The sequence below is a fragment of the Varroa destructor genome, unplaced genomic scaffold (genome assembly GCF_002443255.2).
Source record: "Varroa destructor unplaced genomic scaffold, Vdes_3.0 BEIS01000004.1, whole genome shotgun sequence".
NCBI classification, from domain to species: Eukaryota; Metazoa; Arthropoda; class Arachnida; order Mesostigmata; family Varroidae; genus Varroa; species Varroa destructor.
The window spans coordinates 19181955-19194834 of record NW_019211457.1 but is presented as its reverse complement, the minus strand read 5'-3'; the positions used below and the strand labels follow the sequence as shown (position 1 = coordinate 19194834).

General features: G+C 41.5%; 1 protein-coding gene across 4 annotated transcripts in view; it reads right to left on the bottom strand.

Moving 5' to 3' along the window:
* The window catches only part of LOC111250007 (uncharacterized), a 78818-nt gene that overhangs the window by 51166 nt on the left and 14772 nt on the right, over positions 1–12880 (bottom strand). The gene's annotated exons all lie outside the window — the stretch shown is intronic.

The window sequence follows — 12880 nt, the reverse complement described above, 5'->3', positions numbered from 1 at the left end:
GCGATTCCGTAAGCGTATGATCTTGTTGTTATAGTATTTTCGAAATAATTCTGGGCATCGCAAAGCTATCTGCTGAGAATCAGCTGCCCAGTCTATCTTTATGCCGACCTTTCAAACGTGCAACTCAATTGAAATCGCAACAGATCACAGAACCGTTTAGCAACTTAAGTAACTGCTACCTATCTCATTCGGCCGTCATGGATCATGCTACGTGACCATTGCACGAAACAAAATAAGGTGGACAGGAACCCCGCGTTCCACACCTTATCCTTGGATGAGACAGACAGATACGTAGGCACCTATTTTCTCACACAGCTCTGTTTTATCTATATATTTATATATGTGGTGCGGAACATAATGTCGTTTGTATGTAAGACGATTCCAAATTACATTTTTGGGATAGGTAGGATGCAACGTACATTATACATATCTGGTACATGTTTGTATTCGTGAAAAGCTTCCAAGCGAGGTGATAAACAATGAGTAACGGTTAGCTAACTAGCTAATCGATCAATAGGTCGACCGATTCACAATTTGTGCGCATTGCCGGCCCATGCAGTAAAATGCTGCTCGATATTATCTGCTACCTAAACCACCGAAAAAATCCCACGCTTCTGTAGACCCATGGCCGCCTATGACGGGGAAAAATAGACACTTGGCTGTGCCGATCCTCGTCCAATTTTGTAAATGTTCAGATAAATCTGTACCCGAGTCCCAGGTACAGCTATAGATAAACAGTATGATGTATTCCTGTTTAGATTGGGGCTCGTTATGGGTTAATTTTTTCTGCCCCTTATCAAGCCACTGAGAGTGGTCCATTATTTGGGAAAATCTTTAGTGACATCCAATTTGCGGAAACGGTGGCAGCCATAATTTGCCTCGTTTCATCGCGGACGAAAACAGTGCTAGAAGTCTTATTAGCCCTTTTCTTTGGGCTAAAATGAAGCTAAGTATTATTTCTATCCGTTAAAAGCACGTTAATTCTTTTCTATCAGCGCATGGATTAACGGCGTTTTACGAGGAAAACTCTGTCTGTCTCCCCGTATATTCCGTAGTCCTTCTCTCGTTTGCCATAAATCCTATATGCGTTTACAGTACAAAGCTGAACATAGTTTTAAAAAGTTTTTTTTTTCCCAAAATATGACAGCAGTTTTTATTAACAAAAGTGCACACCACTTCCCCTTTCAATTTAACCTAAAGAGTCTGTGAGATTATAGCCGTCACATAGGAATTTAGAAAAGTATTCGCTTCTCTACCCGTCAATTTATAGTATTTCCTTAAATCTAACATACGAACCGTGAGAACATCGTAAACCTTTAGTGTAATACTTTGTTGTACTAGTAAAATTTATGAGGAATCTCTACTAACCCCGTTTTGCATTGACATCGTCGCAATTTGTTCAGTGATTAACCCTAAAAGTAACATTAGTTTATTTACGGGCAATATTCTGTTGTCTGTAGCCGTATATATCGTCAGTCCAAGTTATTCTGGGCACAAACTGTTACGTTGGCCCATCTAGTGGATAGTTACCCCACAATGCATCGTTTTTTTGTAGCGTAGCAGTGAACACCGCTAAGATAAGACAGGTGCGTAGTTCATGACTGATGCGGCAGCATTGTGATTGGCACAGATACATACAGAGACGTTACCGTTCATAATTAGCGAAGGGCACCTATCCAAACCTTCAGGCGCAATTAACAGTAGGGCTAGGAGCGTTGTTTGCTGTGAATGTTTCAAATAGAAATTTATGCTGCCACCCATACATAGAGAGAACCAGCCAATCCCGTCGAACAATTGAGTATCATTATAACTAGTCTCATAGCGTTCCACTAATACATATGCTAACTAACGAAACCATGATGCCATATAAACGAAGCATAAACGATAAATGGCCATTCACTAAAAGGGAGCTAGCTCATAGTTCTAACCGCCTACGTATTTTGATTTAATCCCTAGGGATTTCCTGTAAACATCGTTTTCAGAAAATTCGTAATGGAAGTGGCATGATCTCTCGATTTATTGAAGCTCCCTGGATTATTAACTTGTACTTGGCGGAGATAAGTTTTTGTTAATAAATTGAGCTAGCTAGTTTTTATTTACAGCTCAATCTCTATGAAGCGGTCGTGTGATTTCATGCTGGGCTTGTTATAGCTATTCTGCCCGTTGAAGCAGAGATGTTTGCTTGGGTGGATTTTAATTGTCCTGAGAAAAACAGATTGCAAGAGAATCTAGTCGTTTATCGCTAATATTTTACACTGTGCAGCGTAAGAACAAAATAATCCTTGAAAAACAGAGGGCCATGTTGTTCCCGAGAAAGAAAGCGTCGTCATTTCTCAAGCGTCTGCTGAAGGATTCGCATTCGTTCGGCCCTGTTAGACTAAATTCAGGCGGTGTACGTACATACATGAGGCGAGCAACAAATAACGACCGTGCAATCCCATAGAAACATGTCCGATTTAGGCCCTATTAACGTGCAGGACGATATTGCTGACCAACGGTCGTTGCGTTGATCGCGTAGCGACGATTGAGTAATCAATCGAATGTAAAGAGCACTTCGTGATCAGCCTGATTATGTACTCGTATTATCACCGAACATAGTTTCTAATAACATTGCTTAATTAAATAAACTATCAATTTCTATGAAGCACTTGCTTGTGTACTTCAGTGTGTATTGTGACATATTACGTATGAATCATGCGTAGCCGTCTCGCACTATCAGAAATAATTGACTTCTACGTGGCTTCATTTATTTTGTCGAACTCATTTTAGAAATAGGTATTGCATAAATAATTTTATTAAGGCTCATAGTTACATGATAAACAAATAAGTTATTATACTAAACCGATCAGGTATTTTAAAGTATTACTCTAGCTAACTTTGTATTCATTGCAACAGGCGATTTCACTATAAGAATAAGTCAGTGGCTATGATTATTGCGATATTATCTAAACTAACGCTTGCGTGAGATGATGTACAAACCGTGCTTGTATGATCCGACGTTTTTCTTATTTTTTTTCAGAAGGTGCCCCGATTCTATCCCTACTGCTGGCATCGGTGACAATGAAGTATCCTATTTTTCAAAACGGACTTGGCGATCCCACACGATAGCGCAGATCATGTTAGGCGCCTGATCAGCCTGGCCCTGTGCAGCGATAACTGCACGAATATCATTGCGGGCTTGCGAACTGTCCTATCGATACAAATGCGTGTACTCTATAAAATGTATATCCGCGACATCAATGGCTTGCTTCTCCGCCTTTATGCTTTCTCAGCGTGCAGGACATTATCTGTCATCATTTCATTGTCATTGAACTTGTCGGTCAGCACTTGCCAACCTACTAGAGCATGCCGGTTACCTGCAATGGTCATAGTATATTACAGCCGCACCGACAGTGGAGATAGTGGCCGTTAAGCAATAAAGTATATTTAGGCACCGCTTCCATTCCGCTTGGCTTCTTGTCAATGGACATAGATCTAAAAAGAGAGACGACTTTCTTCTACTTTTGATTTTCTGTCAGCCTCGCCTTAAACACACGCAGAGCGGCTTCTACGACATCCACGAAAGCATTCTATCTTATGGACCATGCATGCAGCTGTGACGACGGTAGATGATTTGTAAAAATAGATACGTACGTTAACCTAGAGTCTATAAACTAGGCTGGTAGCCTATAAGTAAAAATTAGAAAGACTAAACCGCACTAGGCCACCATAAAGTAAAGCTATTAGCTATTTATTATCGAGGCTCTCATATGTGTGTCGTTGATAGCTTTTTTTTATTATAATAATTATTATCATTACTAGGTACGTTAAGTTACTTCAGAGCAAAATTTACCAATAGTATCATAGTGAGAGTTACATTAGGATGGATGAAAGCTGTTCCTTTCAATCTATCTATATCTATGTCGACACAAGCGAATTCGGCGGACTTTGAATTGAACAACGTTTAAATTAATTAGAATAGAATGATAATTGATGCTGGAAATTAGTACTCACCTGTATTTTTCACACATTTGCCTCAGTACAGCCATATACCTAGCATTCGCGGCCCTATATGTCATTTTTCTATTTATTGCTTTTTGAAGCAAGTCGATAGTGGGCTGTGCTTGTTCACTAGTTGCACCTATGAACCGCATAATCAAGCGGCTTGAAATTAACGTTTTATATTCCTGTGCTCTATACAGGAAGTAATTGGGATGTAACGATGAGGTTTGGCGTTGTTATCAAGACTGCGTCCTATTGGTTGCCGCACCGATGGTCCACGAACCTCTTGGGCAGGAGGAAGCTGCGTTCATTATTTCGTTTTTGGCACATATCTCATAGTAGCAAATGCCCCAGACGCCATTGCCCTACGTTCGAAACTATGCCTTTGTCACTTAACTCGATTTCTCCCTAAAGCGACGCCTTTCGCTCGCCTGGCCTATTTTGGCTAGCGGCAGCAACTACACTGTGTCTCATCTATAGCGATCGAAAATTTTTTTGTTGCCTAAAATACTACAAATTGCTTTTCCAACTGCCCTAAAATTAATTCACGGGGATAAATTTTTTTCCCGCATTTTCGGTTTATAGATCATGGTTTGTTTTGGCCGACAGAGCTTTTAGATGCCAAGCCTGCCAAGTCGACTATGATAATCCGTTTTTATGCCTCGCGTCCTGGACATTTGGGCAACTCCTCGCTGGTATTCAACGTTTCAAATCTCCGTTTATAAAACGCTTGCATTATTCACGTGCCGTAGTTTCGCTTTAGGTCTCCTTACTTAATGTTTTCACTAATCTTCGGTGAATTTCCACAGCCCTGTGGCTTTCGAAAAACAAAAACTTGATCATTAGGCGGTAATTTTTGAGACTAATTAAGGATGTTTTCCCTTCTGAGCTCATTTCTCAACCAATTTTCGCTCATAAATTTGTAGAAAATCGGAGTATCTTCCAGCCAGATGTTGTCTATCGGCAGCTTGTAGTTAGAAAAATTTCGAAGTCTGTCGGATTTACTTTTAATATTCTAACATCATCCTATGGAGCCTCTATGGCACACCTTTAGCTCTAATGTAAACGTGTGACGTCTACATGGTCAGTCCTTCGCGGAACCTTCATTTGTTGACCCTGTCTTTGGCTGCATTGTTCTCTATTGACAACCTTATTGAGCAATAAGCAATTGTGTTTTAAGGCATTTAAACAGGAATTGTCGGGTATGCCACGTTTGGCAAACCTGTTAGCAGCTTTAATTTCTAGATTTTTCAAAAATAAGGCATAAGGTACCCACACTAACACTGAAATATTACAAGATTTATAAAAAGCTGCAGTCATATTTTGTTCAGGAAAGCGTTTTGGATTTTGTGCTCCTGAGTGCTTCGGCTTGACTCGCCGGTAAACCCAATACAAATAGGTACAGCCAAAAAAAGACGACCTAACCGCGTCGCGTATTCCTTTGGTAATGTAGAGCTTGTTTTTTTTCGTTCACTATACCCTCACTCAGCGATCCAACTGCTATAACTGTTCTTTACTTTTAGGTAAACATTGTAAATGAAAACTTGACAGTGCACTAATTGAAGCAACGAATCTGAAGCGACACCTAGTGGCAGTGTCGAACGTAAAACCAGTAACATTAATTAATATTAAACGCATTAATACGCATTTACTTAGTCGAATATTGTTAACTTACAATAAAATACTGCTCAACCCTTCAACTAGAACCTCTACATTCTTGTTGAAAGATAGCCTATCGTTGCTCTTCTTAAATTTCGTGTTTACCATAAACAACGCTTATTTTCTGGTGTACGAAAGCAGTTATCAGGACAACAACGCCTTCTTTGTAAAAGATAGCGAACCCAGCTACAGAATACTACACAGCTAGGTTAGCAATCCGCCATATTTGTCTTTTTCATTTATATAGAACATTGGCATTCCATCATATACATTATAAGGGCACCTGATTTAGATAAAGATGAAGCCAGGAGTAAAGAAAGACGGTACTATCATGATGGACCTACAACGAGTAGAGGAGAACGTATGAAAGGCTTTTTTAATTGTACATATAGCGTTTCTTAGGGAATAAATTTCCATGGAATGACGCCAATTCATAGATTTCTACACAGAATTAGTATGAGATGTCTGGCTCTGGCCCTGAGGTAGAGGGCCTCTCCAGGACATACGAGTGATGAAAGTGGGTCACCAGGCCACTCGGCCATGCAGAATACAGCTGCCAGAAGAAGAGCGCGAAAAAAAAGCAAATGACCTGGTATGGCCGGCAACATGGCCTTGAAGCACTGAAGACAACAACAAAGACAACAAAGAACGCTATCCAACATTCGCTCTGTTGACGGTATAACATCACCCACTTTTGTTGTTACCAAAAAAAACTGGCTGGGAGGTCGTCCCACGACGCAGCAGGGTAACAGCTTAACAGCTGACAGCCCAACATCCGACTGAACTGTAGAGGATCACGGCAGCCGTGTCGGAGCAGTAGCAACTCCCTATAACTGCGAAGAAACTTTTGTTCTCAAAAGAACAGAAGTGGTCGATCCTTCTACAAGTGCGTGTGCACTAAAGCACGTGATGACACATGGAAGGAAAACATTGCTTGTGAATCGCCTGAATCCTCATAGATACCACAGCATTTTGATGGAATCAGATACGTATCGATAATTCACAAACATATTGAGTACGTCTATAACTTTAACACAGTATATATTGAAAATTTATTATTGTAATTAATAATTATACTCCTAGGCATTATCCACTACTAACTAAAGCCTATCACTGCAGCCCCCAGCTACAGGCAAAACGCGACGAAAAATAGAAGTACGTATTATTATCCATTATTCAGTAGATATTTAATCATTAACACATCTAACTACAGTAACAATATACATCGGCGACAGCCTTGCAGAAATAAGTATCAAACGCTGCGTCAAAGTCCGTTCTGTTTGACTCGGCCGCACGAAAACTTCATCACAAAACGCGCGTGTGCCTCTTTTTGCGTGGGAGTATGTGTATAGCCATGCAAATAGTGTATGGACGCCACGTTCCTCCTCACTTCGTCTATTAGACCACACGCAACAGAAATAGCACAGAGCCGTGAGGTATACAGGCAATAGACGGAAAGGGAGAACGAGCAAATGTATGTACGTAGAATGTTTTGGAGACAGGGGCCGCATGGACCCAGCAGGTAACTACGCTGAGTGGTTCTATTTTTGTGCTCTTTCGTCCTAAGTACGCGCCTATTGCCATTTGTTGATGAGGTCATAACCAAATTGTTTATTAATCTTGACGACGGGCTTAGCCAATGCCAACATGGGGACGAAACTCAATTTAAGCGTCAACAAAAGAAATACCGCAAGCATTTTAACTTCTACATGATTTTACATGAGCTCGTTAACTACATAGGAATATAACGGAGAAAATTAGTTTTGAGATCGAACTCCTTAGGACGACTTTTAAGGCTGATCAGGGTGGCACAAAAAAAAATGGATTTTTCATCGGAGCCATTCTGTGTCATTTACTTTACGAGTGTTCTTTTGTGACTAGCTTTTTGTTACGTTTGCTTACGCTATTAAGTAAGGGCTCGAAAGCCTTTTCTATTCTTCCGCGTGAAGGGAACAAAGGCATTAGCTTTACAATAACGAAACTCACTTAAACCGCCGACAAAAACCGTGGCACAGGAGCAATTTTCTATTCATGGCAGTACCAGGTCGTACCAACTATGTGCAAGGAGCACTAGCAATTCTTGCACAGGCGACTGAGTGCTTAAGAGAAGAGCACGTATTGTCTTGTTTTACGAAGGTCCTTCTGGAGCTGATGGCGGTTTTTCATAGCTATCGCACAGCTGTATAACGCTTTGTAAACGGACTCATATACAGTCTGCAATAACGTAGTTGCTTATAGAGGTGGCTTTGATACCTAGAACACGAGATTTTGAAAACAAGCGAGAATTATGGATTATTCACAACTAATACACCTAATAAATTTGTAGTCGACGCTGTGTGAGCGTTAAAAAATGAGAATGTAATGATCTAAATACAACTACAGTAAACTTCACACGAATTTGCTTATACTGCTACTTGGTTATCTGTTTCTTCTATACGTCATTAATAGTAATATCGAAGTTTCCACGTAATTCACTAAAAGTTAGAGTTACCTAACTCTACGTGTACGATAATCAAAGACTAGACTCCTTGTCTGTATATGCAAATTTTTTTTATCCAAAATAAAACCCTATATAGTTTCATATAGTCAGGAAAAAGATTGTTATTGCTAGGTTCGTTAAAATCATAGTCAGGTTATTTGCAATTTAAGTAGACCTCTAGACACGTTAGAATAGTTTACACTCGGACTCAGCATGAGCACGTACGTTCAGGTTTTTTGAATAACCAGCTTGTAGTATAATACTACGTTCCTTCCACCCGCAGACACTATCCGAGACACCTTTACATAAAAACCTTTGACGGTACAACAACATAATAGGAGTGCAAACATGAACAGAACGTACGCCGTAAGTTGTTCGATGCTCAGCTTTGGAGTTCGAGCCGACCTCACAAAGGATCGCCGGCTACGGCGGCTGACAATGCTACCGTTGTAAATCCGACTCATGTTTAATCCGACAAATAGCGAATACTGCCCCTAATTAATATATATCCATTATTAGAACAAGTGCATCGTCCCAGTTTTAGGTATCCTGAGTTGGTTCATTGAATCTGTACGTCACTTTCGCACGGTAGTTTTTTTTTACTGTGCACTGTTTTATCTATGAGGCTGATTCTCGAGTTCGGTAAAAATATATGTCCGCAGCCTGTCATAGACAACATTAGTAATTTGTTGGCATCGGTTAGGTAATTATCTCCCGAACAGGAAAAAACGAGTATTCCGGAAATTTATATGCCAAGCCCTTCTTTCCAAGATCGCGCATACTTTGACGTTCCATAGTAGAATGGACGTCATAGAACCACAACGATGTTAAGCAAACTCAATAGTGATCTTCCACAAATCTACAACTGATCATAGGGATAGTGCAATCAGAACGCGACACCTTCATCGGTGTGATCGTAGTGATGCAATCTTGGTGCGCGTCTTCAGGCACGAAAACGCACAATTAATAGCGAACAATTAACACAGAAACAGCTCTTCACTTACTGGGTACCATTAGATACGCAGTGACTAGTTTTGTTTAAAGCTGTCAAACAAATTTGACACATATAGACATATTTCACCGTAGGACTTACAAATTGTTAATAATGTTAGAGGAAAATATCGATCTAATCTTTCGGGATAAGTTAAAGCTTTTTTTTTTTTTCAACCTTCTGGCCGTAGACATGTAAGTCATCACTAAGTTTCAACTTGAATGGAAAAAAAAAAAGCATTTATTTCTCACTCCGTATAATGGTGATCATAATAATAACGTTCTGCAAATAAGCGTAACTGACGTAACAGTTTGCCTAGGATGTGACCGATTGGTAGCGTAGCATTAATACTACAGTTGTCGCTGGAAGGCCACTATAGTGATATGCACGCACTCCTTAGGGATTGTGCATTAGGATTCAACGTTAACGCGTTACCAAAGGCAGGAATCGTTGTCGGTCTATCGACCTATCTGCAGTCTACCAACAAAGCAGTCAGCATCAGCGGTGTCTCTATGGCGCGCCGCTACGCAATTTTGTGCGTCAGCGCCAATCGCAGTGATCGTGCATGTAACAGCACTTTTCATTCCTGCAGGGAAACCGCTTGGCCGGCTGGTGACGCTCAGCGATTCTGCTCCAAGCCTTTTTCTCAGCGGCGGCGGCAGCGGTTTCAAGTCGGTGATGTCTGTTCGTGGCAATGGTTATGTCCGTCCGTCTGCGCTGCCTGTGTCTGCCCACCGAGTCTTGTGCTACGGGACTTCTGCCCCGCACCCGGAAACAGCAGCGGCATTACATCGAATAGATAAATACTGCAATGCGTGGTGAGCTTCGCTCTGGTGGACCTCCGTCACGGGAACGCGATGTGGGTGGCATCACGAAGTGAGGAGCACCGTGCACTGCTTGCTTTGGTTCGGTCGCGAGGAGACTGCGCGAAAACGGCCGGCTCCCGCTGTTGCTGCCACTACTGTTGACTCTGTTTACTGATCTGTGGTCGCTGGAGAACCGAAGAAGCGAAATTGCTAGTGGCCATGGTGGGGATTCACGGACTATTTCTAAAATCTGCAGAGACGGACACCGCACACACAGCACCAAGGCAAGCAGTAGCAATATTACCAGGCTTCGATCTCTGTGTGCTGATCTAAAGTGCACTCATACTGTGACATGGCAGCTATTTGTCTGCCTGCCTGCCTGTGTCTGAATATATAGGTGTATGTTTTTATAGCGTAAAAGAGGGCGAAATGGCCAGTGGAAACAGTCATAGAAATCATAGCAGAAAGGATCCATTCGCATAACGCGACCACTTCAACCAACAATGGAATCCGAACGAACTGAAATTTCCATAGATGCTGATCTGACGTCTACACGCATTGGTCTGAGCTGGTTGATCTGATTTCTTTGCAGCGAAACGGCGTCCTAAACGAGCGACTGGAACATCGCATGGAAATGGGCTTATTATAATAACATACCGCAAGATCAGAAATGTCTGCGTAATTATGCCACTGTAGTGGCAATACGATAAGGTCTGTAAAGAGATTTACTGCATAACCTCACAGTGCATCCAGTTTAGTTTTGCTGGAACACCTTTTTCTAACATATCTAGCCGAGAAGATGAGTGACTCGAAGCGAACAGCTAACTACCTCATTCCCCCACCATATGGTCTACGTTTATAATTCGAATAACTCAAATATTCTACTCAGCGTACAAAAATAGGCAGATAAATTCGCTTAGGTAGCTTGAAATCCTTTCCTATCGCAACGGAACTGACGGCTCTCAGCCTTTAGACTGACGTTACTTATGAAACAGTTAATCGATATAGTTGTGGCTACCACTATTAATGCTAAAACGCTCCTCCTTGAAAAAAGAAGCTCTCTTTGCGATAGCATATGCTGCTATTGGTTATAGTTATGAAAGTAGCTCGAGACGCGTCCTTGGGCCAGATGCAGTCGGCTTGATGAAGCGGCACAAGTCCTGTTCTATAGGGCCCCGAATTTAGCGGTAGTAGTAGTTAGTAGTAGTGGTTAAATCAAGGTAAATACAATTTCGATCGTTGCGGAAAGTTGTGTTCTATCGGACGATTTCTGGTCCGGTGGTCGGCTCTTGAGGCCGCCGGGCCTGACCTTACCTTAAGCTGTTCTAGTAGCCATTGTCTTTAAAGAGGCTTCACAGAACGGCATCAAAGACGCTAGACGAAATACGACAACATAGTCAGGCATTGAAATACGGCAGCACTTGCAGCCGTTAGCTCTGCTATGATGGACGGAATTATGTCTGGCTTGTTAGATACAGATGAGGGTAAACCGCAATCATTATCGTTGCTGAACACCGCGGAATTATACAGCTGATAAATTTAATTAAGATTAGATAAATAAAAAGAGCGGCGTTAATGACGAACAAATATGGCGAGTTGTAGCTGGTTATGGATAGACAATGCGCTTGACGTCTTCATTGTTCCGTTGAGTAAAGTTGCTGTCCAATGTTCAATCCTATGTATTAGCCTACGGTAACTCGGGACGAAGCTGGGCGAAGCGAGCGAGTGAAACTCAGTCCTATAGGGCGAAATAAATGTAGGAATTGAAGAATACGTCACAGTCGTAGTTAGAGACAAATATTTTATCATTTTCCGTGTTCGTTTTCTTTTAATGGGACATTTCACGTTGGTGTTTTTACATCGTGGTGCATTCCAACATAAACAACTCAACAGATATAGCAGACGATTATAACAAAAAAAGCAATATAAGCACGGAAGATTAACTCGAAGAAAAATCAATAACGACCACATAAATACACAAACGAACTTTGCTGTCGAACTCGTTTTTCTTAACGATCTCATAGTAAACGCAACTCGTTTAAAGCTCGATGGGCACTGGCATTCCGAGATGCTGCAACTAACGACAAACATAAGAGGTGACACTTCACAGTTGTCCAAATAAAGAACGATATCTTTTACTTATAGGATGAGGCGTGCATGGCCGCACGCACCAATCCAACCGCACTAGAAATAAGGCCACAACAAAATGGCCTGTTACGTTCGAGACAATTAAAGATTGTGGTAGAATCGCCGTGGTGTTACGGAGTAGCGTCGATAGGATCGGGTCTCGAGACCGATTGAGCCTCGATCGCAGCTACAGAGTGGGCCGTTAACCTTACCATAACAAATAACAAAAAGGAAGAGAACTCGGCAAGCAAACAGCGCGATCACGCACATTGCCAACTCTGACGGATTACGCGTGTCGCCTCCCGTCAGTCTCGATCTGAGGGACGCCAGACAACTTAGCGTCAGATTCAGTCCTTCCTTTCGAGCTTCATAAATGAACACGTTTTTCCTCATATGAGAACGTTTTCTTAGAGTTTCCTTAGGAGCAACTTTTGTTTTTAATTTGGGTCAATAGCTACGTTATCGTTCGGGATGCAGCGCTTTGCTGCTGTTTTGGGCTTCGGATCTAAGAGATGTTGAGGTATCAATACCATCCTGGCGATTTTAGTAATGAGACAAAGACGACAGCGTCATTTTAAATAAAAGTTAAAACATTTATTTTGACAAAAGTGAACAAATAATTCAACGGCAACAGTGGAATAACATCGGCTCCTTGCATGCTCAAAGATGTAACTAAAAACCTTAAATGCTAACGTATAAGCATAACGATATAAGAACGGAGACGTATGGTACTTTGACAAAACGAAATTCAATCTAAGTTGAACGTTTCATCTGTTGATGCTGGAATTGCTCATTGTCACTTCAATGGTCTTCCACCGTCGCTATATACAAGGGGGA